The sequence below is a fragment of the Hyperolius riggenbachi genome, chromosome 4 (assembly GCF_040937935.1).
Source record: "Hyperolius riggenbachi isolate aHypRig1 chromosome 4, aHypRig1.pri, whole genome shotgun sequence".
Taxonomy (NCBI): domain Eukaryota; kingdom Metazoa; phylum Chordata; class Amphibia; order Anura; family Hyperoliidae; genus Hyperolius; species Hyperolius riggenbachi.
This window is the reverse complement of record NC_090649.1, coordinates 77,976,325-78,000,849: the sequence shown is the minus strand read 5'-3', so window position 1 is coordinate 78,000,849 and position 24,525 is coordinate 77,976,325. Positions and strand designations below refer to the sequence as shown.

Genomic DNA, 24,525 nt, shown 5'->3' with positions numbered 1-24,525 from the left:
GCAACTCGTGTCAAGTGGCACTGGCAGCTCCTACAATAGTTACTTGTACTAGCATGTGGTCCTGGGATCTTCCTATCATGTCCACCTAAGCAGTTGTCCTTCTCAGGGATGGATGTGACAGGTGCAACACACTGTCAGTAGTAGTTCAGAGCAGGATTACCCACAAAGATACCTAGGCAGGTGCTTAGGGCCTAGTGGGTGTCCATGGGCCCAGCTGCTACCTTCTCTGACCCTTCTCCAACTCAGATTATCCAAAGGAACATAAGGGAGAGCAGATGATTGGCCGAGTGGGGGGCTGCAGTACACATGCTGGATTATCAGCAGAAGCAGTCATTATCATCTGCCTCAGCCGACTTTAATCTAGCATGTTTATGGGCCTTGCGCTCACCCAACCCAGCAACTGATCAATTACTAAAAAACTGATTAATTAACCAGCAGATAGTGGACTTTGGGTGAATGTAATTCCTTTCATGAATCAATGCACATTAGTGTGTCAAGGGAATTATTTTGCTCATTGTTAATATAAGTAGTGTTGCTCATGTGTATTAGTACACCTGGAGAAGCATGTGATCAGTTTGATCAGGTGACAGATTTGCAAGGCTCCGATTTGCTGGCTATGATCATAGGTTGGATCAGTTTCATGTGTAGAATAAAAGAAGTAAGCTAAAAAATACTATACATGTCCTTTAAAACAACTTTCTCCAAAATGGGCGTATATACAGATGTTGGACAAAATAATGGAAACACCTAACATTTTGGCATCATAAACTTTGAACATGTTTTAAGCAATCAAAACTTGCCATATGTTAATTTTTTTATTATTTGATATGTTTAATTAAAATAATTGGTTTTTTTTACAGATATTTAAACCAAAGTTGGTTATAATTTATAAAAAGGGCAGATCTCTCAGACTTTCAAAGAGGCCAAATTGTTGGTGCTTGTATGGCAGGTGCTACTGTAACAGAAACTGCCCGAATGCTTGGCATTTCCAGAGGTACTGTCTCAAAAGTAATGACTGCCTTTGAAAGAGAAGGAAAAACGTCTTTAGCAAAGCACAGTTGTGGCCGAAAGTCGACGTTGTCTGAGAGAGACCGTCGGACTCTAAATCGAATTCATAGAAAAGCTTACAAAACCACGGCTCCTAAAATCACTGCAGAGCTGAATGAACACCTACAGAACCCAGTTTCCACAAAACTGTTCATCGGGAGCTGCACAAATCTGGATTCCACGGAAGCACTGCAATTAGAAAACCTCTGCTCTCAAAGACAAATGTTTCAAAGCATTTAGAGTGGTGTGGAAACCACCAGAATTGGTCCCTCGAGCAGTGGAAAAATGTTATTTTCTCTGACGAACCATCGTTTACCTTATTTCCGACCTCCGGCCGAGTGTACATGTGGAGACAGCCGAAAGAAGCATTTCATCCAGACTGCCTTTTCCCAACCGTAAAACATGGCGGGGTTCCCTGATGATCTAGGGTGCCATTTCTTGCGGATTTCCCTTCATGGAAGAATTAACAGCCAAGACTATTTAGGAATTTTGGCCGACCAAGTTCATCCTATGGTTCAATAACTGTTTCCGGAGGGGAATGCCATCTTTCAAGATAATGCCCCAATCCATACAGCTAGAATTGTTAAAGAATGGCACGAGGAACATTCTAATGAAGTTGAGCATCTCATCTGGCCACCACAATCCCCAGACCTCAACATTATTGAGCATTTATGGACGTTTTTAGAGATTCAAGTAAGAAGTCGATTTCCGTCGCCATCGTCTCTAAAAGAACTGGAGGGTGTTTTAGCTAAAGAATGGGCTAAAATTCCTTTGGAAACAATTCACAATTTTTATGAATCAATACCTCAGAGAATTGAGGCTGTAATTGCCACAAAAGGTGGACCTACACCATATTAAAATATATTTTTTTGATTTTCAAGGTGTTTCCATTATTTTGTCCAACCCCTGTATACGTCCTATTTGTGCACTACGTAATGCAAATAGGACGTTTAATAATCGTTCATTCTGCCGAAACGCATGTGGCCTCTTCAGTGTATGGCATGAATTGGTTAAAGTACAGTACATCCATTCTATGAAAAAAGTGACTTGCTTAGCTTAGTTTTGAAAAATGTCATGATGGGATCAGAACCTCTTTTTATTCTTTTTTTCCTATCCTGAGAATTTACCGTACTTCCTGTCTGACAGGAAGCGGCCAAACCTTTTCAAGAGTAACAGATAGAGCAAAAAGTTTTTTCCTTTCTGTACAGAAAGAGAAACATTAGAGTCTCCTGATTGGTCTACCAGTCTTCATATCATAGCCACAAAACTCAACAGAGGTCACTAGTAGTTTCCCGCCCAGTCACTTTGGCGCAGGGTGAGTCAAATGGTGGCTGACGGTGTTAATTACTATTCCCCCTCCAACTCGCAGAAACTCAGAGGGAGAAGTAATTTGGGGTCCAGCAATCACCGGATGCCCGAATTACCCGTATGTGGGGCCCGGACAATAGAATTGCTGCTATAGCCACGCCAAACTCAAGCGCTACGCGTTACACGCCGGGCCCCTAGAAACCCTACCTCGTTCAGGCAGGAACTAAGCAAAATACATGTAACAGACACACAAACAGATATAAAATGAAAAATAACCAAAAACGGAAACATTGATTTTGATACAAATATAGCATTATCAGTGCATTTAAATGTTTACATTTAAACTGTTTCTACATATGTATATTACAGCTGCCCTATATGTTCATCACCTATACAGGTTCTGCTTTGTGCTTAACATTCTGCAGTGATCACACTTGACTGCTCCCCTTACTCAGTGCCACTTAATAAAACTCACACAACCTTGATGAAATCTCTATCTGGCTTATCCAGTTACTCTAAGATAACCATATACAAGGCAATAATGCAGATACGGTACAGCAAGCAGGTAAATATGTACAAGCAACACAAAGCTACCCCAGGAAAGCCATATTAAGGAAACACGTACTTACATAATAGTCACCCTTAAGCACAGGCAGCCCGATGCTACGTCTGTGCCCAGGGCTGTATGGAATCCAGACACAGATCTATGAGAGTGCGCAGCAGCCCCTCCGTAACAGCACGGCGCACACAGATTCCATTCCTGCCACCAGCACCGCATAAATCCCCGTATAAAATATTTAGCAGATGACCACACAGCTCAGATTCTAGTTAAAGACTCACTTCAGCCGCGTCACATAGAATATTCTGTTTCCTCCTCGGCCAGGAATTCTGTGCGGAGGAACCGCCATTCAGATCACATTACACCTTCACTTAGTACAGGGAGCGTGCTGTCTGAACTCTCTCCACGGCAGAACTATACAGTTAATGGGGAAAATGTGTGTTTCTCTCTGGGTATATCCTAATTATGCAGACTGACGTTAGCCACAGATAGAAGGCAGAGCTCTGGAGACTTACAGGTTGGATTCTTCGATCAATTGTTTTGAAGATTCAGTTAACACTCAGAAAATAGACAATTTTAAAACAGAGGCGCCAGATAAGGCTAAAATAATTAAAAACCATTTAAAAAGGGAGGTAATGGTGGACTTACTGCTTCCAAAGTAGACTGGACAGTCTGTATTTCACTGAAAATAATTTCTTTAATCAAAAAGTTCTCTAAAATGTTTTGCAATGCGTTTCACAGGCTACCACCTGCTTCATCGGGCAGTAAAAGGAGCAGCTTAATCACAGTCTGAGCAGTTATGCCTGAGCGCTTCTAGTAGAGACTTTCTCTTCTGAGAAGATTATATAATGGTTAAAACAGTAGTTATTGGTACTGTTTGAATTTTATGCCAACATATCCTGATATATTTATTACATGTGATTTTGAAGCAAAACTACGACTTTAAAAGGAGAGAAAGTCCTCTATAGATCCTCCAGAGGTATACGTGTTTGTACGCCGTTGGTGAGCTGGGCGCAGGGGGAGACGAGTGATGGCTCATTCTGCTGACGCTGAGATATCCGGCGGCGTTAAATACTATCCCCCCTCCGAGTCACAGCGACTTGAAGGAAGAAGTAATTCAGGGTGTGGCAATCAAACCCCAACTTACCCGTGCGTGGGCCGCAAACTATTGCATTGCTGCTATAGCGGCGGCTTACTCAGGTGCTATGTGGCCAACGCAGGGTGCCAAGCTGATGAGAGGCTTTGTACATCCTCCTGGAGACCACCGATCCAGCGCTGGGGTCCTCTGGATCCCTGTGTCCGCGCTCATGTCCATGAACGTGCACGGTAGACTGTGCAAGATGCCTCCCAATATGCAGCTATAGGAAGTGTTTCTGATGCTGAAACCAGGAACATTTCTGCAAAAGTGGGTATCCTGGGTAATTCACTGCATTCCACTTTATGTCACTACAGGGCCTCTTTAAGATACAATTAGAACTAATGTACTATATCGGCCTTTCTCAAACTTTTTACCCTGGAGGAGCCCTGCAAATAATGTTTTGATCTTGAGGAGCCCCTGCATTTATTTTTCAAGAGGCATGGACTTTAAAAGTAGGCGAGGCTGTTAATTTCACTACCTCCTATTGCACTGCCACTCATTGTACTGTGCTCATTATTTTTCTGACCTTAATTTAGTGCTTCTTTTTACTGTACCCCATATTATACTTCCCCCCACGATGGGATAAAATGCCAAAGAACCCCTGCAGAGTCCTCAAGGAACCCTGGTTGAGAAAGTCTGTACTATATAGTGGACTGGATAAGGGCTCTGCCTCTGACATAGGAGACCAGGGTTCGAATCTTGGCTCTGCCTGTTCAGTAAGCCAACACCTATTCAGCAGGAGACCTTAGGCAAGTCTCCATAACACTGCTACTGCCTAAAGAGCGCGCCCTAGTGGCTGCAGCTCTGGCGCTTTGTGTCAGCCAGGAGAAAAGTGCGATATAAATGTTCTGTGTCTGTCTCTCTGTATACTATAGCCAAGAGCCCATTACAGGTAGAGAACACTACACCCAAATTACACATTGGCAGGAAGAATCTACTGTCTGATTATAGATATTTTTCTGAGGTCTATGGAGTAGTGTCAGGTCCCCATATGTGGTTTTAAAGGAATTAACTGAATAAAAACAAATAACATTTATATTACGCTTTCTCCTGGCGGACTCAAAGTGCCAGAGCTGCAGCACTAGGGCACACTCAGTAGGCAATAGCAGTGTTAGGGAGTCTTGCCCAAGGACTCCTTGCTGAATAGGTGCAGGCTTACTGAACAGGAAGAGCTGAGATTTGAACCCAGATCCCCTGTGTCAGAGGCAGAGCCCTTATCCAGTACACTATCCAGCCACCAACAGGTTGATTTGAATAGTAGAGACGAGATAATAATGCCCCTCCTAGTGATTGCATCTCACCTTGTATCTAGCAAGACAACTCCTGCACAGATGACTTTATTATGCATCTTCTTACAACATGGTCACTTTATCGGCTTTACCCTAACAAAGTAATTATTCCTTCTTTGGAATGAGAATGCCAGGCCACGCTGTACCTTGTTAATGTTTGAACGAAAGATCATGTCTGATAGCATCCGAAATGCTGCTTAAGAGGCACCTGGCGTCTCTAACAATGAGGAGAATCCACTTAAAGCAGCAGGTGGAGTATTTTAAAGGTTCAAATTGATCAGTAGTGATATCTAAATGTTCAACGTCACTCTGCAGACGTACAGCCCCCAGTGGTTGCCTTCTCAAAGACACAGCGCTTCCTGCTTTCATAACCATAAGTAATGAGCGAAAAAAAATCTTAAATATGTATATTAAAAAAATTAGTAGACCTGCTTGACTAGACAAGACAAGACTTTTCTCCTGGCGGACTCAAAGCGCCAGAGCTGCAGCCACTAGGATGCGCTCTATAGGCAGTAGCAGTGTTAGGGAGACTTGCCTAAGGTCTCCTACTGAATAGGTGCTGGCTTACTGAACAGGCAGAGCCAAGATTTGAACCCTGGTCTCCTGTGTCAGAGGCAGAGCCCTTAACCATTACACCATCCAGCCACTAGGCAAGAGTAATCACAAAACACTAGAAAAGGAGCAAATCTAGGTAAAAAAAAAAGCATAGAGTAACCCACTATTCACACATTGTAGTGCAAACATATGAAACAAATTTTATTGAGGTTAAATTCCATGATTAAAATACAATTGAATCAAGTAATTAAAATCTCCCAGTTTAAACTGAGTGTACTCAGTAATCTTAACCCACAGGAGAATATGGGCCAATAATCCATACAAGTCATCAATTTATATAAAGACCAGCAGCAAGTCAGGAACAAAGTTGTGAAACAAGAACAGTGTGATCTGATTAATCAAAAAATCATTGAGGATGACACTAATATAGATAAGTGAATAAAAATGTGAGACAATTATATAATCACTGCAAAATGCATTCCATACAAGGTAAAAAAACAACAAGTAAATACATACTGTGCACAGGGATGTGTGCATATGCAACCCCACAAAAAAGCATGTTAGAATGCAATGCACACATAGCGCACACAGAGTGAGTACAATGAGTGACAACCTGTGTCAGCGATCCTGTGTGTGAATAGAAATAAGGTGCTGCAGTGCAATAGTGCAAGAAGGCTGCCTTACCGACTGTGCCTGGGACCAGGAGACCGGGGGGAAACGCTTGCCTGGGACCAGGAGACCGGGGGGAAACACTTGCCTGGGACCAGGAGACCAGGGGGAAACACTTGCCTGGGACCAGGAGACCGGGGGGAAACGCTTGCCTGGGACCAGGAGACCGGGGGGAAACGCTTGCCTGGGACCAGGAGACCGGGGGGAAACGTTTGCCTGGGACCAGGAGACCGGGGGGAAACGCTTGCCTGGGACCAGGAGACCGGGGGGAAACGCTTGCCTGGGACCAGGAGACCGGGGGGAAACGCTTGCCTGGGACCAGGAGACCGGGGGGAAACGCTTGCCTGGGACCAGGAGACCGGGGGGAAACGCTTGCCTGGGACCAGGAGACCGGGGGGAAACGCTTGCCTGGGACCAGGAGACCGGGGGGAAACGCTTGCCTGGGACCAGGAGACCGGGGGGAAACGCTTGCCTGGGACCAGGAGACCGGGGGGAAACGCTTGCCTGGGACCAGGAGACCGGGGGGAAACGCTTGCCTGGGACCAGGAGACCGGGGGGAAACGCTTGCCTGGGACCAGGAGACCGGGGGGAAACGCTTGCCTGGGACCAGGAGACCGGGGGAAACGCTTGCCTGGGACCAGGAGACCGGGGGAAATGCTTGCCTGGGACCAGGAGACCGGGGGAAACGCTTGATGCGGTTGCAGCTACCGGCTGCTTCTGATGGAGGCTCATAACCAAGCTGCTATTTCCGCAGTGTAAAGTGGACCTAAACTCAAAACTTCCTCTCTGCTCTTAAAGATAAGCATCATCATAATAACCTTTAGGCTGCTTCCACACAGGGTCGTTACAGGCGCACGTTAGTGCGCCTGTAACGCTCCCCCAACGCACAGCAATGTAACACAAGTGGGCTGTTCACACTGCCCACGTTGCGTTACATGTAACGCTGCACGTTGTAGTGAAAGTGCAGCATGCTACGGCGTTAGAGCGGCTATAGCTGCGTTACACTGTTTGCACATGCGCAGTGGGGGACGGGGAGGAGGCGGGGAGATGCCGCTACAGTAGCCGCGCACATGGCTACTTAATATTCACTGCACTGGTGGCCGCTGATTGGCCGGCGGGACCACGTGATGCGGAGACCTTATGCGGATAGAGCCGCCTAACGCGGCTCACTCTACCGTGCTCTCCCGCACCACCATGCGTTGCGTTAGGGGCACGTTATGCGACCATAACGTCCCCTAAAACGCAACGTCTCGGTGTGTAAGTAGCCTTAAAGACAAAAACATTTCTTTGTTACATCTGATACAGATCCTGCAATAAATCTGCAGTGTGTCTACTTCCTGCTTTCATGGAAGCAGACATATTGTTAACATCTTGTGTTTACCAATTAGCTCTCTGCTGTGGCAGTCAGCTGAGGGATCAAATTACAACTTGTGATTAGACACAAATGAGGGGGAATTAGACAGGCTTAACTCATAAATACTTTCTAAATACATACAGGGTGCATGTCTCTATGTTTTCCTTCTGTCCTGTGCAAGACGTCAGGTCCACTTTAAAGGGAACCTAACAGGAGCAGAATATAGAGGCTGCCATCTTCACTGTCTAATACCAGCTGTGTGGCTTATATGTTGATGCTCTGCCTCTATAAGTCACTGGTCCAGAAGGTACAACAGATCAGATGCTGTGACTCCGGTGTGACACCGTGCTGGCTGCATGCTTGTTGCAGGGGTGAGGCTCAAACACAACTCCCACCCGCTCTCCCCGCACAGTTTTACTGAGAGATATCTGGATAGCAACTATCCAGGTTTCTTCCGGATTCGGATTTGAGCATCCCTAGTATGGAGGCTGTCATCTTCAGTCCCTTCCTTATAAACAATGCCAGTTGCCTGGCTGTCAAGCTTACCTGTCTAACATCTTCTTCGTCTGTCCCTGGCGCCTCCCACGATGCGGTCCACGCACATCACGTGACTACAAACACTTCTTGCTTCAACCCGGAAGGAGGAAGTGTTTGGAGTCACGTGACCACCGCGTGGAACGCATCGTGGGAGGCGCCAGGGACAGACGAAGAAGACGTCAGGCAGGTAAGCTTGACACCTTAGCATCCCTACTCCATACCCCTCTCATTTTAGTTTAACTGAAACAACAACAAAAATCATCCAATAAGAAATCACTTCTTTAGCGTACCTATCCTGTTTTTTTTTTGTTTTTGTTTTTTTTTTTTTGAGTGTTTATTGTCAGATTTATGAGAAATGTGATATGAAGAAAAAAGAAAATAATATGTCTACTAGTTTCCATCTTTACTGTTTCTCTGTGATGCCAAAAGTGACATCACTTTCGCCCCCCCTTTTTTTTTTCTTTCTTTTAACTCAGCTCAGTGTTAATTTCCCCCTCCCCACTGCCACAGCTTAGGCCCCGTTCACATCTGAGCGGGAATTGCGCGATTCCCGCTCACCGCAAACGTTTTTTAAAACTGCTTAGCACATGATTTGCTATGACAGTGTTCTCACTGCCGCGGTCGCGGGCGTTTAACGATAATAGCAAATGCGATATACGCAGCGTTTTGCCGGCGATTCATGATTAGCATGTAAAGAAACCGCTAATCGCGATCTCTCTCAAAACGCTACAGTAGTGTCCAGTATCACTCCCACAAAACTACTGCTAGCGTTTTGCGATTTTATATGCGAACGGGGCCTTACTGTTCCTCCACAGAAAACATCACCTAGACAAAAGGCTTATACCACTGCATAAACTCTTCAAAAGGAGGGTAAGGAATTCAATTGCCTCCTGGTCAGAGTGTCCTTATCTTATCTGAAATGGGTAGCTTTCCATTATTTGCCCGCTGAGATAAGCTTGTTTCTGTAGCAAAAAAAAAAAAACCCTAAAAACTTCCCACACTCCCACTGGCGCTGCGCAGTTCCTGCAGTTAAGCAAAGGTACCCAGACCAGGTAAAAGAAAAAAAATGGAGGACTTTTTTTTTTCTTTTAATATGTTACAACTCCCTTTAAATGTAGCAACTTTGGAAGATGCTAGAGACTCTTGGCTTTGGCTGGGGACGCCGTGCCCGGAGAAGCCAAGACAGGCTAAAAATAAATAAATAAACGAAAAGATGACGGCTGGAGGTGCTGTGCAGCGGCGAGGCAAAAAGTCATTAAAAACAGCCAGGAGGTCTCATTGTGAAAACTAGTGGAACCTGAAGAGATGTATGTGCTGCTGCCGCTTCCAATGAATTCTATGTTTCATCTTGCTATAAAATCTCATCTCCTTGTACAGAGCAATGTCAGAAGCCAATCCAGATCCATCAGAGCTGTAATTCTATCCATGCACCGCCGAGAGAGGTCCGGGCTTTTCAACATTTAAACAAGCGTTGCGTAATGAAGGATATCTGTAACTGATTGGAAGTAACAAAGTCTCTCTGCTGCTCTCTATCTGCTAAACACTTATTATCACTCTGGGAGCACGGAAAACGAACAGAAAGGGGTAAATGGCAGTCACAGGCTCGTATTGTACCTTTTGGGCTACAGTGATGTTTGGCCATTAACTAAGGCCCGGTTCACATTAGCGTTTTTTTGTGGAACAAACGGAATGGATGTGAAAGGATCCAATGTTAGCCTATGGATCCATTCACATGCGTCCGTTGGTACGGATACGTTCCGTACGTTCCGTTCCCTGGACCTAAAAAATGCTGCAGGCCCTAATTTTCCGGACCGTTCTGCCCAGCGAAACTGAACCGGACAAAGAATGCTGCAGAATTGGGGCAATGGGAAACGGAAAGTTTCTTCACACTAGTGAAGAAACTAACGCATATGAAAGATTTAGAACTTGCTAGGTTTTTATTTATTATTTATAAATTCTTGTTTCCTGTCCCAGCGACATCACAGTAAGGCGTGGCTCACATAAGTTCCCCTGCTGGATTACTTCCTATAGCGGATGGACTGACTGACATGTGGTGCGGAAGCATGTTTTTCAAGGGGCCTGTTCATGCGTCTGTTTTCACGTTTCTGCAACACACGAACCTAACAAATCTGATTTTTTTTTTTATCCACATACTAGAAGTATTGCTATTTATGCAATAGAATGGCATTCATCTACAGTGGACACTGCAGCAGACCTCCGGGGCGTAAATTGAGCCTAATGCCTTGTTCACACTTGCATACTAGGATGACCTTGCAAACTGGGAACCCACGCAATCACATGCCATCTGCGCTGCCGTGTCTTGCACTGCTGACCCCCAAGGGTCAGTGTTGTATTTTTCCGAAAAATGCATTCAGCAGTGCAACAGCCTATCGCACTGCTGTGCAGCGCATGTAGTCTGAACGTCAAACAGTGCAGTCTATGCACGTATAATGTTCTTCCGTGTTTCACACTTTACGCGTTGTCGAAATGCGTACAGCAACGCTTCTTGTAGTTTGGGACCGCAGTCCCTTTGTGCGCAAGCACAGCTGTAAAGCACCAGCAAGAGTACGACCACGCTGGCTCAGGTGCACAGATGTGGAATCAGCTGTTGCTTGATTTCCACACCTGCACAATCTGAATGACAGGAAGGTCTGACACTCCCAGTCCTGATGGAGTCTGTTCTGATCAGTGTCACAGTAATTATATGAATTCAAATACACAAGGTAAGCAATTTCAAATCATATGAGCCAGCAATCCTTACAGTGTGTTACACTCAACAAAGGTGGAAGTGCAACTCAAGTACAAGGTTCCTTTATCATGGTCTGGGTCCAATGCCACCTGCAATGGCTGCTATGACTATTACTACACCCCTTGTTGGCACAGATGAAACTCAAAGCTTCCTACATACCTCTCCACATAGCTTGCAGTGTGTACATAACCCCACATTCCTGGTCACTCAGTTACAGGCAGCTGTTGTAAATAGCCTCACTCCTTACCATCTCTGAAGTCTCATAATTACTTCCTTAGGTTGCCCCTCACATTGAGATGCAAATAATAAGGTTTGGGAGGCGGGAATGGGTAGGGATAGTCACAGGAGGACAGGCAATTGTGATGATCAAGAATAGTCAATATATTAACGTGGTATTATACTCAAATTTCATCTATGGTCTAAAGCATAGGTTCTCAACGTGTGGTACGCGTACCCCAGGGGGTACTTCTGAGGGTTCTAGGGGGTACTCGGGCTTGATCTACTTGGCCAAAAATAACAAATTTAGAGTTTTAGAAAATGATACATCTTATTTAAACAGCACCAGATTAGTATTTTAGCTAATTAAAAGCAATAGTAAATGCTTGGAAATGGTTTAGAACCAATTATAATGTACTTCGATTAAATATATATTTGTCAAGGGGTACATGTGATAATGTTTACCATGCTAGGGGGTACTTGGTGAGTAGAGGGTTTTAAAAGGGGTACATACCAATAAAATGTTGAGAAACACTGGTCTAAAGCATTAAATACAACATAATATTACCAACTAAAACCATCTGACCACCTTTCAAGGTACTGGAAGGGTTAAAGCTGACTAAACTGTGTAAACAAGGTAGAAAAGTTTCTGCTGTATCCAGAGAGAAGCAGATAACTTTTTTCTCTGCTGTACTCCCAGGGCACCTCTCCTCTCTTCTTTCTGACTCACTCTGGTAAGGTACTTTTCCTCACCGTGTGCTCATCCTTTCACCTCCTGGTCTGGTTCTCTTTGGTTGTCAATTCCTTCACTTCGTAATTGTTTGTTTGGCACGTTTTTGATTGGGGGAATTTGTTTTCCTGTCACATCCCTGTTTGTGGTCTGTCACCACCTATTAGGGCCCTTTTCCACCAGCGCTGGCTGAATCGCAAAAACGCAAACCGCTAGCGATTTTACAATCGCTACGGTTTGCTTTTTAACATAGGAATCGCGGTAGGTCATTTCCACTACCGCGATTCGCTTTTTACGGGAACGCGAACGCGCGGCAGAGCGATATTTGCCGCGATTTTGCTATGCAGTGCATAGCATAGCAAAATCGCGGCCGTGAACGTCGGGGAATCGCCGGTAATTGCGATTCAGCAATCGCTAGCGTTCACACGACTGCAAGTGGAAAAGGGCCCTTACAGCTGATCCTGCACTGGCACTTTACTTGCAATTTAATTTCTCCTCTAGATTGCACTGCAACTGCACTTTACTTTACTTTAGAGGTACAGACTAACCAGCAAGCTCATGGTGAACCAGAACTCATTGGAGTGTGTAATCGGCTACAATGGTCCTACAAGCCCCCTTACTAAAATACTTAGGAAAACAAAAGTTTGTTTTCTTAAAACAGAAAGAATTTGTGATAATTCAGGTTAGAGTGAGCTTGAGATGTCTCCCAGAGCAACACTGCTGAATATATGCAAATTAACCATTGTTGCCCTTAGAAGCTAAACACACCTCCAGAACTGCTGGAATGCAATGATGTGTCACCTTGTTAATTTGTACAGAGCCATAATAATCCAACATGCATACAGACTGTTTCGGATTGTTTGATCCTCATCAGTGCATGGCATAGATTAATTTGGCTCTATGCAGTAGGGCTTGTAACACCGAGAGGTACAGACTAACCAGCAAGCTCATGGTGACCCAGAACTCATTGGAGTGTAACAATGGTTAATTTGCCTATATTCAGCAGTGTTGCTCTGGGAGACATCTCAAGCTCACTCCAACCTGAATTATCGCAAATTCTTTCTGTTTTAAAGAAAGCAAACTTTTGTTTTTCTTACTTTACTTTACTTACTATAAGGATAATTTATATGGGTGTCAGATTAATTACACATTGAAGATTTGAATTGTCCATTTTTTACATTGAGCTTATTTGCCCATTTGATAATTATGTTTGGATGCTACTGGCATATATTTGTTTTTAGTTGTTTGATGTTTTGACAATAAAGTTGCATTTACATTGAATATATGGTCTGGTGCGGTATAATGACTACTTTTCCTTGTTGCTATGTCTGCCCATTTGAACACTATTTAGGTAGTTGGACTGGGCAACTGCTGTTCAGTAAGTGCTTTTGAAAATAAAGAAAGTTCTAAGAATCCCCTATGAGGAGATAGCCTAGTCCAAAACCTGTCAGTATTGTAAGATTTGTACTGCATACTGTAAGCAACAGCAACATAGGAGAAAATAATTTATGGTGCATTTTAATCTGGGAAAAATGTGCTTGCTATAAATGTGTGTGCATACATATTTTACATTTTGCAGTTTTTCATGATGGTGGTCCTTTCATGTGTACCGAGGCGATAAGTGTGTATGTATGAATGTATAGTTCAAAACATATTCATAACCAGCCTGTTTTGTTTTATTCTGCTGTCTGAAATAATGAATTTCTAGGCATAGAAGTGACAGCTTCTGTCTTGTCAGTACCTTGTCAGGAATATGGTAAACATCACCGAAAAGCAAATTACAGCCATAAAAGTTTTCCTGGCAGAATACAACGTCTGAGGGCAGGGGGAGATAAAATACGTGAACTATTGACTTTTTTCTAACTCTGGGCCACTTGATAGGATGCCACTGATTAGAGACAGTAAAACATTTAAACTACTTTGTAAATATTTAAATATAAAAGAAAACCATGAGATATCTAAATAAAAAAAGAATCATTTTTAGGAGTAGGAGGATAAATATAATTGTCAATCTTATCAGTTTATTTTCACCTCAGGTTCACTTTAAAGAGAAACTTCAATCAAAAATTGAACTTTATCCCAATCAGTAGCTGATACCCCCTTTTACATGAGAAATCTATTCCTTTTCACAAACAGAGCATCAGGGGGCGTTGTATGACTAATATTGTGGTGAAACCCCTCCCACAAGATACCCCTCCCACAAGAAAAGTTCGAACTTTTGGCAGTTTCCGGTCTGTGAACCTTGTTGCATTGTGGAAAATAGCTGTTTACAGCTGTTTCCAACTGCCAAAAACCATACAGCAGCTACATCACCTGCCAACAGTAAAATGTTCACTGGAGTTCCTCTTTAAGAATAAATCAATTTCCCAAATCTGCATGATAAAAGTGCCTCACATAATCCTATCCTTTATTTATTTCCTTGTAAAACTTTATAGACCCGGTCAAAGTAATTAATGAAAGGTTTAAGAGCGCTCGTAAATCACTCCCCTATAAACCGCTCCTAAGGATCCATTTTTAAACACGTAAGACCCATTCCCTCGGTCGCCATCGCGGGCCTTTGGCGCCAACATGCTTTAACACGCTCCCGAGTGATTCATAACCAGCGACCGCTCCATGGATTAACACTGCGCGGCGAGCGTGGCGACAACAATTCAGATTTTATTCCGCAGGTTTTCTCCTGATCATGCTAATAGTCCTATTGACAATGATAGCCGGGTTTGTAAAGCACAGCGGGGGAGCCGCGGTGACTGTGATCAGCTCGACGCTGGCTCATTCACCACGCCACATTCTTCCATCCGCTTTCATGAAATCTTTACTTTTATCAGTCGGCTAAAGTCATTGTCCCCGTGAAATGGAGCTCTTTTTTTTCCATGTTAATATTGCTAAATCCTGGAGCGTATGTTAGTTTAATTGCTGGCATCACATCAAAGGACAGGTAAGGTATGTTCCTCTCCAATGCAGTAAAGCCGACGTTGGCAACAGAATTCAGTAAATAAAAACCAGAATGTGACACTCGGGTGCCACCACTGAACCTGCCCCTGACATTAACCTTCAGCCACCTGAAATGTCGCTGCTCTGCGGTGGCAGTCAGGTGACACGGGGAGAGATCAAATTACAACTTGGGATTAGACACAGATGAGCGGGAATCAGACATGCTAAACTCTCTAAACACATACAGGGTGCATGTCTCTATTTTTTGCTTCTGTCCTGTGCAAGAGTTCAGGTCCACTTTAAAGAGGCACTGTAGTGACATATAGTAGAATGCAGTCAATTATTCAGGATACCCATTTTGCAGTAATTTTCCTGGTTTCAGCATCCAAAACACTATATCTACAGTATATATTACTGCATATTTTGTTATGTAGTTTCGCATTCCTAGTAATCTCTGTGTTATATAGGCGGAGGTCAGCAGAGTTCCTATTGGTTGGTGGAGGTAACTCATGAAAGTTGAGAAGGGTCTCTTCCCCCCATGTGACATGTCAGCTGACCCAATGGACCAATCCTGACTGGGTTGCCACAGTTCTCCATCAGGCCTGCGCAGCGATACCATTGGCTGCTATTTGGGTATAAAAGGGATTTGTAAACATTGGCTCCTTGTACCTACCGCTTGAGAAAAGGACCATATATATCTGTCCTATATGGCTACTGTCCTTTGTCCTTACCCTGCTGCCAGGTAAGCAGGCATCGCTGGTTGGATATGCCCCTCTTTGCTGCAGGTGGAACTATACTTACTACAACTTGATCTATAGTTACAATGGTCTGTAGTGGAACATACTGCAGTTTATTCACAATAAAAGGAATGTTGTAATTCCATTCCTGGCCATGTGTATTTCTCTAGTTATACCTTCAGGGGGCAAATAAATCCTTGCTGCACAGAGAATTTAAATGTGTGCATTAAACACCAAGTGAACACCTGACACAACTGGCTGAGCAAATTTGGCCTTATTGGCTATTCATGAGGCATGCGAAAGCAGATGCATTTCTGCGTGAGCATGTCTCATGGTAAGCCATTTTAGCCAGATTTGCACAGCTAGACTTGAAAGGGTTAAGCTTGGTGTAGAGCACGCATAAATTTCTTGTGATTGAGCATATTTGCATTCTGTCCTTTGGAGGCAGGTGGTGGACGGCTTGCTCTATGAGTGGGCTGTCTGTGCCTGTCCCCCCCCCCCCTTCTGGAGTGATGTGTGTGAGCCAGCCCTGAGCCCCACTGCTCGGGGTGACCCACGCGCCACTCCTTTCCCATGCAGTGCCCCGAGTCGATGCGCAGCAGCAGAATGCAATGGACGTTAAGGTAAGTGCCTGGTTTTAAATTTTTGGGAGATGGGTGCGGATGGCCCCCCCCGGCGCCGGCCACGCTTGGGTGGGTCGTCTGCGCTACCCAGCCTCCTCCTCCGGGGTGTCGCTGTGGTCCCTAAGCAGTGAGAGAGCCTGGGGCTCCGCAGCCCCCCCGGTTGTATGGGGGCATTGGGAAGCCTCCCCGAGGCGCTCCTGGATAGTGCTGTATAGCATGAACTAATTCCCGCAGGGCAACCGCTTCGCGGTATTGGTTTTTGACCCTGCAAAGTTTGGCATGCGAAAGCAGATGCATTTCTGCGTGAGCATGTCTCATGGTAAGCCATTTTAGCCAGATTTGCACAGCTAGACTTGAAAGGGTTAAGCTTGGTGTAGAGCACGCATAAATTTCTTGTGATTGAGCAAATAAATCCTTGCAGCCCCACCAAAATCCCACAGGTTCATTTGATATATTACAGGTTTGTGTATACCAGCTTGGTGGTACGGCTGCACAATAGACACGCTCACTACTTCTGCTTTAGTGGGTGTTGTCAATAATGTGACTCAACATGCTCTGGTGAGTCCCCATAATAAAATGAGAATCTGGTAATCAACCACCCCCCCCCCCCCCCCCAAACACACACACCACCAGCTGCCTGCCTATTGGTGCAATTACACGACGGGAGTGGGTAGAGAGTGTGACCAGTGCAAGAGGGGTGTGGCAAAGGCACAGCATGAGGTAAGATGAGGTGTGGCTTCAGGAGGAGGAAGCAATTAATAATAACCCAAACACTTTTATCCTGTTGGACTCAACGTGCTCAAGAGCTGCAGCAACAAAGGGCGCGCTCAGGAGGCCACTCTGCAGTGTTAGAGAGTCTTGCTTTGAACTCCTTACTGAATAGGTACTGACCCCAGCCCGGATTTGAACCCTGGTCTCCCATACTTAACCAGTACACTATCCAGCTACTGATTCTCAAACCAGGAAACCCTGACAAACACCGGGACTCAACAGAACCTTGTGTGGTAGCATGCTAGTCTGCTGAGGGAGGACTATGTAATGTACAGACTTGACACCGCTTTACTGTCATGCAATCTTCAACAGATGTGCTTTAAACGACGCTCACAGTGATAATTATGGCAATCTCCTACCCCTATAGTCATTCATGTCATAGAAGCAGAATAAAATGATCAGCACCGTTTGAGTGAGGAAAAAACTATATAGAAATGCCACTTTTCAATATGTGACAGCTCCTCATCTGTCAGCGGGGCTGCTAAAAGGAACACGGATTCGCCTCTGCACTTGGTCTCTTCCAATTTGCTGGTAGAAAAAGAATGTGTTTCTGTACCATGTTAGCCACGGGCATAATGTACGTAGGAAGAGCAAGAAATTGAAAAAATGATAACTTTTAATGGCTAACTGAAAAAAAATGTACAGCAAGTTTTAAGCAAGCTAGTACCCTAGTTAGTGCCATGAGGAATGGCACTTGTAAATTATACCCTTTTTTTTGGTCTTATCAGTTATCAGCAGCAAAAAATATGGAAAGAGTGCAAGCTCTGTTTTTACCAACCATGGAAGGAGGTACAGGTCAATACAACTGAGAGACAACTCTAAGACTTTTATGGAGAGGTAAAACTATACTGAGTGTGGAGACAGTCCTGATGTACATAATGTAAAACAGACACAAGGTAAGTCTAGCAATTGCACAACCATACCCCCGAGGGTTCCCATTCATTTCCCGGAAGATTTGATCACTCTGATCAAATCTCACAGAAATCTGTGCCCATGCAATTGTTTTATCGATGTTGTTTTATTTTTACCGAAACTATTCATCAGACAGGATGGAATGTTTCTGTTGAGGGGGGGAAGGGGGGGGGGGGACAGGAGGGACAAGTAGCTATGGCCCCAGTGCGACACTGCGGATAAATCGATTTTCAATAGGTTTCCAGTGGAAAGCTTGCTTCTACTTAAGACACAAGATACTTTAACCCAGGATTGAACGTCATTCCAAACACTGTCGATACCCCCTTTCCCACGATTAGGGGGGTCTATGTGGCAGATATTGAGGTGAAACCCCTCCCATAGTGTGATGTCATGGCAGTTTCCTGTTCGTGAGCCTCATTGCATTGTGGGAGATAACGGCTGTATATGTACATAGTGCATTATATATATATATATATATATATATATATATATATATATATATATATATATATATAATGCACTATCACGTTTAGCCTGTTACTAGATGTGTTTACAGATAAGGGCAGTTTGTGCAGTCCGTTTTTTCTCCTGTCTGCCAGAAGTAAAGATGATGACTTGCAGGCTCACGGTGGATCAAACAACATGGACAAATTATACAGTGAGTATCAATCATTTCTTGATATCGCTCTTTTGTTATATAACTTCTCACTTTGCAATGTCTTGATTCAATATTTTCCCCCTTCTACTATCTTTCAGTAAAGTTCCTCTTTAAGTTTACTGTTCCCTTTTACATATTTTGCGGAATTCCTCTTTAACATTTTGCCCAACTGAAAAAAAAAAATCATACTGTATAGCTCAAATGTATTTGCCTGCCTTGTGCAGGAAAGGATGGAGGCAGATGCAGGAAAATGTTAAGAAATCGTTACACAGCCCATTACCACGCTTTTTGCACAATAAGCGTACATGTGTTTCCCTGCCCGCCTGGAGTATACTGGCTTTACGTAGAGATTGCAGTTCTGAGATGCATTAGATGCAGTTCCCAGTCAACGACCAGCCATGAGCCTACAAGCTCAATGATAGCAGGCATTCCTCTCATTCTATCCAGCTACAAGTCTGCAGTAAGAGCCAAACATGTGGGACATGACAGAAAACTGTCTGTTAAACATATGTGAGTATCCGTATCAATTAAGACGACATTATGGGGAGTCGCTTAGCAGATGCTGAGCACAATGGAAGACCCGGCTGTAAATCATGCAGTAATCACCGCACTGTACTTCTGCATCTTCCCTCTACTGGTACTGAGGCTGCCGAGGACTCCACATCATCACTGTTCTGTTTTCTTGTTCTTTTAGTAAAGCTCTGGCACAATGGAACAAAGATTGTCCTTATGCTATTTTTAATGTTGATTTAATATGAAAAGCTAGTGAAGAATCACATGTTATTATTAATATAGCACTGAGTCATATTTTGCAACTCTTTTTATAGTTAGGTCACTGACTGTCCTCAGAGGAGCTTACAATCTAATCACACCCATAGTCATAGTCCAATGTCCAGAACATAATCTAAGGCTGGTTTTAGGAGGTGACCAGTTACTATTAATTTTTAATGATGGTATTATTATTTTTTTTATTTATACAGCGCCAACATTTTTCGTAGTGGTGTACATAGTACAAAACAAATAGTGGGGAGCATAGAGACGTGAGAAGTTCAGACCTCTGTACAGTCAGGACATCTGGTAATACAGATTTATGCATAGTTGGTGTGTGGTTTGAGACATCACCAATATTGGTAAATGTTCAGATGCTCTTATTGAAGGCCTGTTAAGTTATGAAAGTCTCATATGGCATCTTCAACGCTATTAAGGGGGTATGAAAATCAATATTGTCTTTCTAAAAGATTAAAGAGGAACGGTCGCGAAAATCTCAAAATTTAAAACACATATAAATAAGAAGTATATTTCTCCCAGAGTAAAATGAGCCATAAATTACTCCTCTCCTAGGTTGCTGTCACTTACAGTCGGTAGTAGAAATCTGACATTACAGACAGATTTTGGGCTAGTCCATCTCTCCATGGGGGATTCTCAGCATGGACTTTATTATTTATAAAGACACTCCCTGAAAAAGATTTATACCAAGATGTTGGCCAGCCTCCCTGCTCGCTGTACACTTCTTTGGCAGTTGGACGGAGCAAATGCCATTCACTAAGTGCGTTTTGAAAATAAAGATATCCCTGTGAACCTCCCATGAGGAGATGGGCTAGTCCAAAACCTTGGAAAAAAAGTTCTGTCAGATTTCTACTATTCTACTACCTATTGTAAGTGACAGCAACATAGGAGAAAAGTAATTTATGGCTCATTTTACTCTGGAAGTAACATACTTCTTAATGGTATATGCTTACATACAGCGCTGCGTAATATGTTGGCGCTTTATAAATACAATAAATAATAATAATATAATACATATATTTTAAATTTTAAGATTTTCGCAACAGAGGTCCTTTAAACACAGCATAAGAACATCAAGGGAAAACAGATATTGTTACAGTATAAAGTTACTGAAAGGGTTATTAACCACCCTGGCGTTCTATTAAGATCGCCAGGGCGGCTGCATGAGGGTTTTTTTTAAATAAAAAAAAAACTATTTCATGCAGCCAACTTTCAGTTGGCTGCATGAAAGCCCACTAGATGGCGCTCCGGAGGCGTTCTTCTGATCGCCTCCGGCGGCCAAAAGTAACACGGAAGGCCGCAATGAGCAGCCCTCCGTGTTTTGCTTACTTCGTCGCCATGGCGACGAGCGGAGTGACGTCATGGACGTCAGCCGCCTCCGATCCAGCCCTTAGCGCTGGCCGGAACTATTTGTTCCGGCTGCGCAGGGCTCAGGCGGCTGGGGGGACCCTCTTTCGCCGCTGCTCGCGGCGGATCGCCGCAGAGCGGCGGCGATCGGGCAGCACATGCGGCTGGCAAAGTGCCGGCTGCGTGTGCTGCTCTTTATTTGATCAAAATCGGCCCAGCAGGGCCTGAGCGGCACCCTCTGGCGGTAATGGACGAGCTGAGCTCGTCCATACCGCTAAGGTGGTTAACTCAAAGTTCCACTTAACTTGGAAGTTAATTGATAACATAGCCAGTCCTGAACATTATTATTATTATCAGATTGTCTTATGTTTGAGATCAAACAAAGCAACAATACTTCCCCTGTATAGCTTTCTATGCTTTGTTTGATCTGGCAAATAGTAACACAATAAACCTGATAATTTTGTACAGACACCTAGGCATTCTTATCAATTAGCTTCTAAGGGTTTGTACACACATAAGATGAATGTCACCTCGGGCAGTATTGCAGGGATGACACTGCACAGGTGCGTTGCTAGCCTACAGGCTGGCAACTAGTGATGGACATGTCTAGGAGAACTCATGGAGAAGCATATTATTCGTTTGATCAGATGATGGATTTACAAAGCTCTGATTTGTTGTGATCCCATCCTGCTTTAGCACATGATCACGACTAGCAAATCAGAGACTTACATATTTATCACCTGACAAAACTGATCACATGCTTCTCCATGAGTCCTCCTAGACATGATGACCATCACTCTTAATAACAAAAACACTATGCTGCAGCTCTGGAAATACAACATTTTAAAACACCTTTATTAATGTCGCTAAGAGTATCCAAAAAAGCACAACACAATACTGCCCTAAAAACACTTAAACAGTGTGGAACGCTCCTCACACTTTAACATGCAGCCATCCACAAACACTCCATTCACTCTGGTACCGGTACCAATTGTCCTTGATCTTCAGAGTGTGGAGATAGGTATAGCTGCCTGATGATTCGGAGGTAGACCATAAGCTGGCACAGCGCAGACAAACAATGATGACCATCACTACCAGCAATGTGTTCTGTTTCTATGCGGGTGATATCATGTGGTGGAAGGGATGAGTGGGCCAAAGCAGCGGGCGACGCTACATTCTTGGCAGAGGAGATCCTTCTAGTTCTAGTGTGTGTATGAAACTTTAAGAGACACTGAAGCGAAAACAAAATTATGATATAATGAATTGGTTGTGTAAAACGTTAGAAACAAATAAAATATATACCCATATTGTTATTTTCAGGTATATAGTGTTTTTTATAACATTGCATAATTCTCTAAAATTTGCAGTTTACACATTATTACTCAGCATTCTAAATGATTTTACAGAGCAGGCCAGTGCACTTTTGACCTGTCCTCTGCAGAAGAAAAAGGTAGTGATAAATAGATAGATAGTTTCTTTATTAAAGTTTAGTTCAGCTTTAAATGACATTACAAATGGCATTACAAATTGCAGCAGAAAATAATAGCAATAGCATTCTTCTTGGCATTCTTCTTGCTTTAATGGCTTTTATATATTTTTGAAGGTAACTTTTGCCATTATGAGGCTGCAGTGACATCAGCGTATGCAATTCAGAATGGACTGGAAGTAAATTGGCTTTTATGCAGCCACTGACCACAGAGTTATGCCTTCACCTCAATTCCATCTGATAGACCTTTCGTAATACCTCACAGCCCTGCAAATCTATACGGAAATGAGCCGCTAAGCAGTGACATTTCCTAGCTCAGGCCCCTTAAGGAATGTCAGCGGAGGCGGGTCTGATGGCAGACGAGGGAGATCGTTAAGGGTGCCGGGCTCCGCTCTGACAGAAGTCTACACACACTTGTGCAGCAGGATAGATGTCTGGATATTTGTTATCAGACCTCATTCGCTTTATTTTTCGCCCCCGAGACAGAATGCAGTTAGAAAAAAAAAAGTTCTGGTCACATTTCTACAGAATGTCACCATGATAACATTTCAGTAAGCCCTAGCCTGCGGCCAACTCAAATCCCACTTCATTCAAGGACTTTTCCAATTTGTACCCTGTCACTGACCGAAGTAAACTTATTGGATTTCAAGGCGCAGTCAGTCTTTCATGAACAAAACAAAATGTTGCCATTAATCAGATGGGGATAGGCTGGTGGTAGGATTTTTTTTTTACTTTTCTGTTGTACGGCTGTTAGTGGCCCACCAGTCATGTATGAAGATAGTGCAAGTTCCTCCACGGGTGGTGCAAAGTGCTGATATAGACTACAGTCTTTATCTTACTACAGGGACGTAACTGCAATCTACAAAGCACCCCTTGCAAAGATCTGCCGTTTGGAAAATCTAGGATCAGTAGTGGATCGATAGGCCATGGTGTTGCACTGTATTGAATAGTGCAATCGATTTTCAGAAGTTAGTGTTAGTCATGATGGTGGGTAGGAGGTTAGTGTTAGGCATAGATGGTGGGAGGTTAGTGTTAGGCATAGATGGTGGGCGGTTAGTGATATGCATAGATGGTGGGAGGTTAGTGTTAGACATAGATGGTGGGCGGTTAGTGATATGCATAGATGGTGGGAGGTCGGCCTCCTCCTGAGTGGCTGGCGGTATACTCCGCTATCATTGGATGGCGGAGGTGTGACTCTCTCACTGGCGTCTGCGGGGATGACGTGTCTGCCCGATGATTGGATGCAGACATGCATTTCCGCGTTCCGGAACTTCCTGCCCTGTGCGTTTGCCATACCAGCCTGACCCCGCCGACCAATGGGGTGAGCCTATGTGTCACTTGTCCTCTGTGATTGGTTTATGTCTGCTGAGTGGACGCTGTAGGCAGTGCTGTGATTGGTCACAGTGATCCGTTTACATCTTATGTCGTATATACGTGTATTTTATACACGCTGGACATTATGGTGAGTGACCTTATGCACCAGATAATACATTTGATATTGTGATGTAGATGTCATAAATGTTACATGCGATGATAGGACGCTGGGACTGATTTTATGTACCTTGGCCAGAATATACAATCTGATTGGTCGGGGGTGACTATGAATATGTATGTATGTAAATGATGCAGTCTTCCATGTGGTCCTCTTTGGGGCTTTATATGTTTTGAAATATGGAGCTGTTACTAGTGTGGGCCGGTCACGATTTGAGAAAGGACCTAATATGGCCCGAAACGCCTGTGCGTCATCTGTGTTTCTACCCACACATGGATTTTATTATTTTTAACTATTAAAGTTTTCTACGTTGATGGTGCGGATCTTTTTGAACGATTGGGAGGTTAGTGTTAGGCATAGATGGTGGGAGGTTAGTGTTAGGCATAGATGGTGGGAGGTTAGTGATATGCATAGATGGTGGGAGGTTAATGTTAGGCATAGTTGATGGTAGGTTAGTGATATGCATAGATGGTGGGAGGTTAGTGTTAGGCATAGATGGTGGGCGGTTAGTGATATGCATAGATGGTGGGCGGTTAGTGATATGCATAGATGGTGGGAGGTTAGTGTTAGGCATATATGGTGGGAGGCTAGTGATATGCATAGATGGTGGGAGGCTAGTGTTAGGCATAGA

General features: G+C 43.8%; 1 protein-coding gene across 7 annotated transcripts in view; it reads right to left on the bottom strand.

The window, feature by feature from the left end:
* KLHL29 (kelch like family member 29) overlaps nt 1-24,525 on the bottom strand; it is a 1,379,660-nt gene that overhangs the window by 758,868 nt on the left and 596,267 nt on the right. Inside the window, exon 1 of one of the 7 annotated variants that reach the window (XM_068280226.1) lies at nt 2,985-3,066. The exons of the other annotated variants lie outside the window; for them this stretch is intronic. The gene's annotated coding sequence lies outside the window, so the exon portion shown is untranslated. Of the gene's footprint in view, nt 1-2,984; nt 3,067-24,525 lie in introns of those variants that run through there. 7 annotated transcript variants of the gene reach the window in all.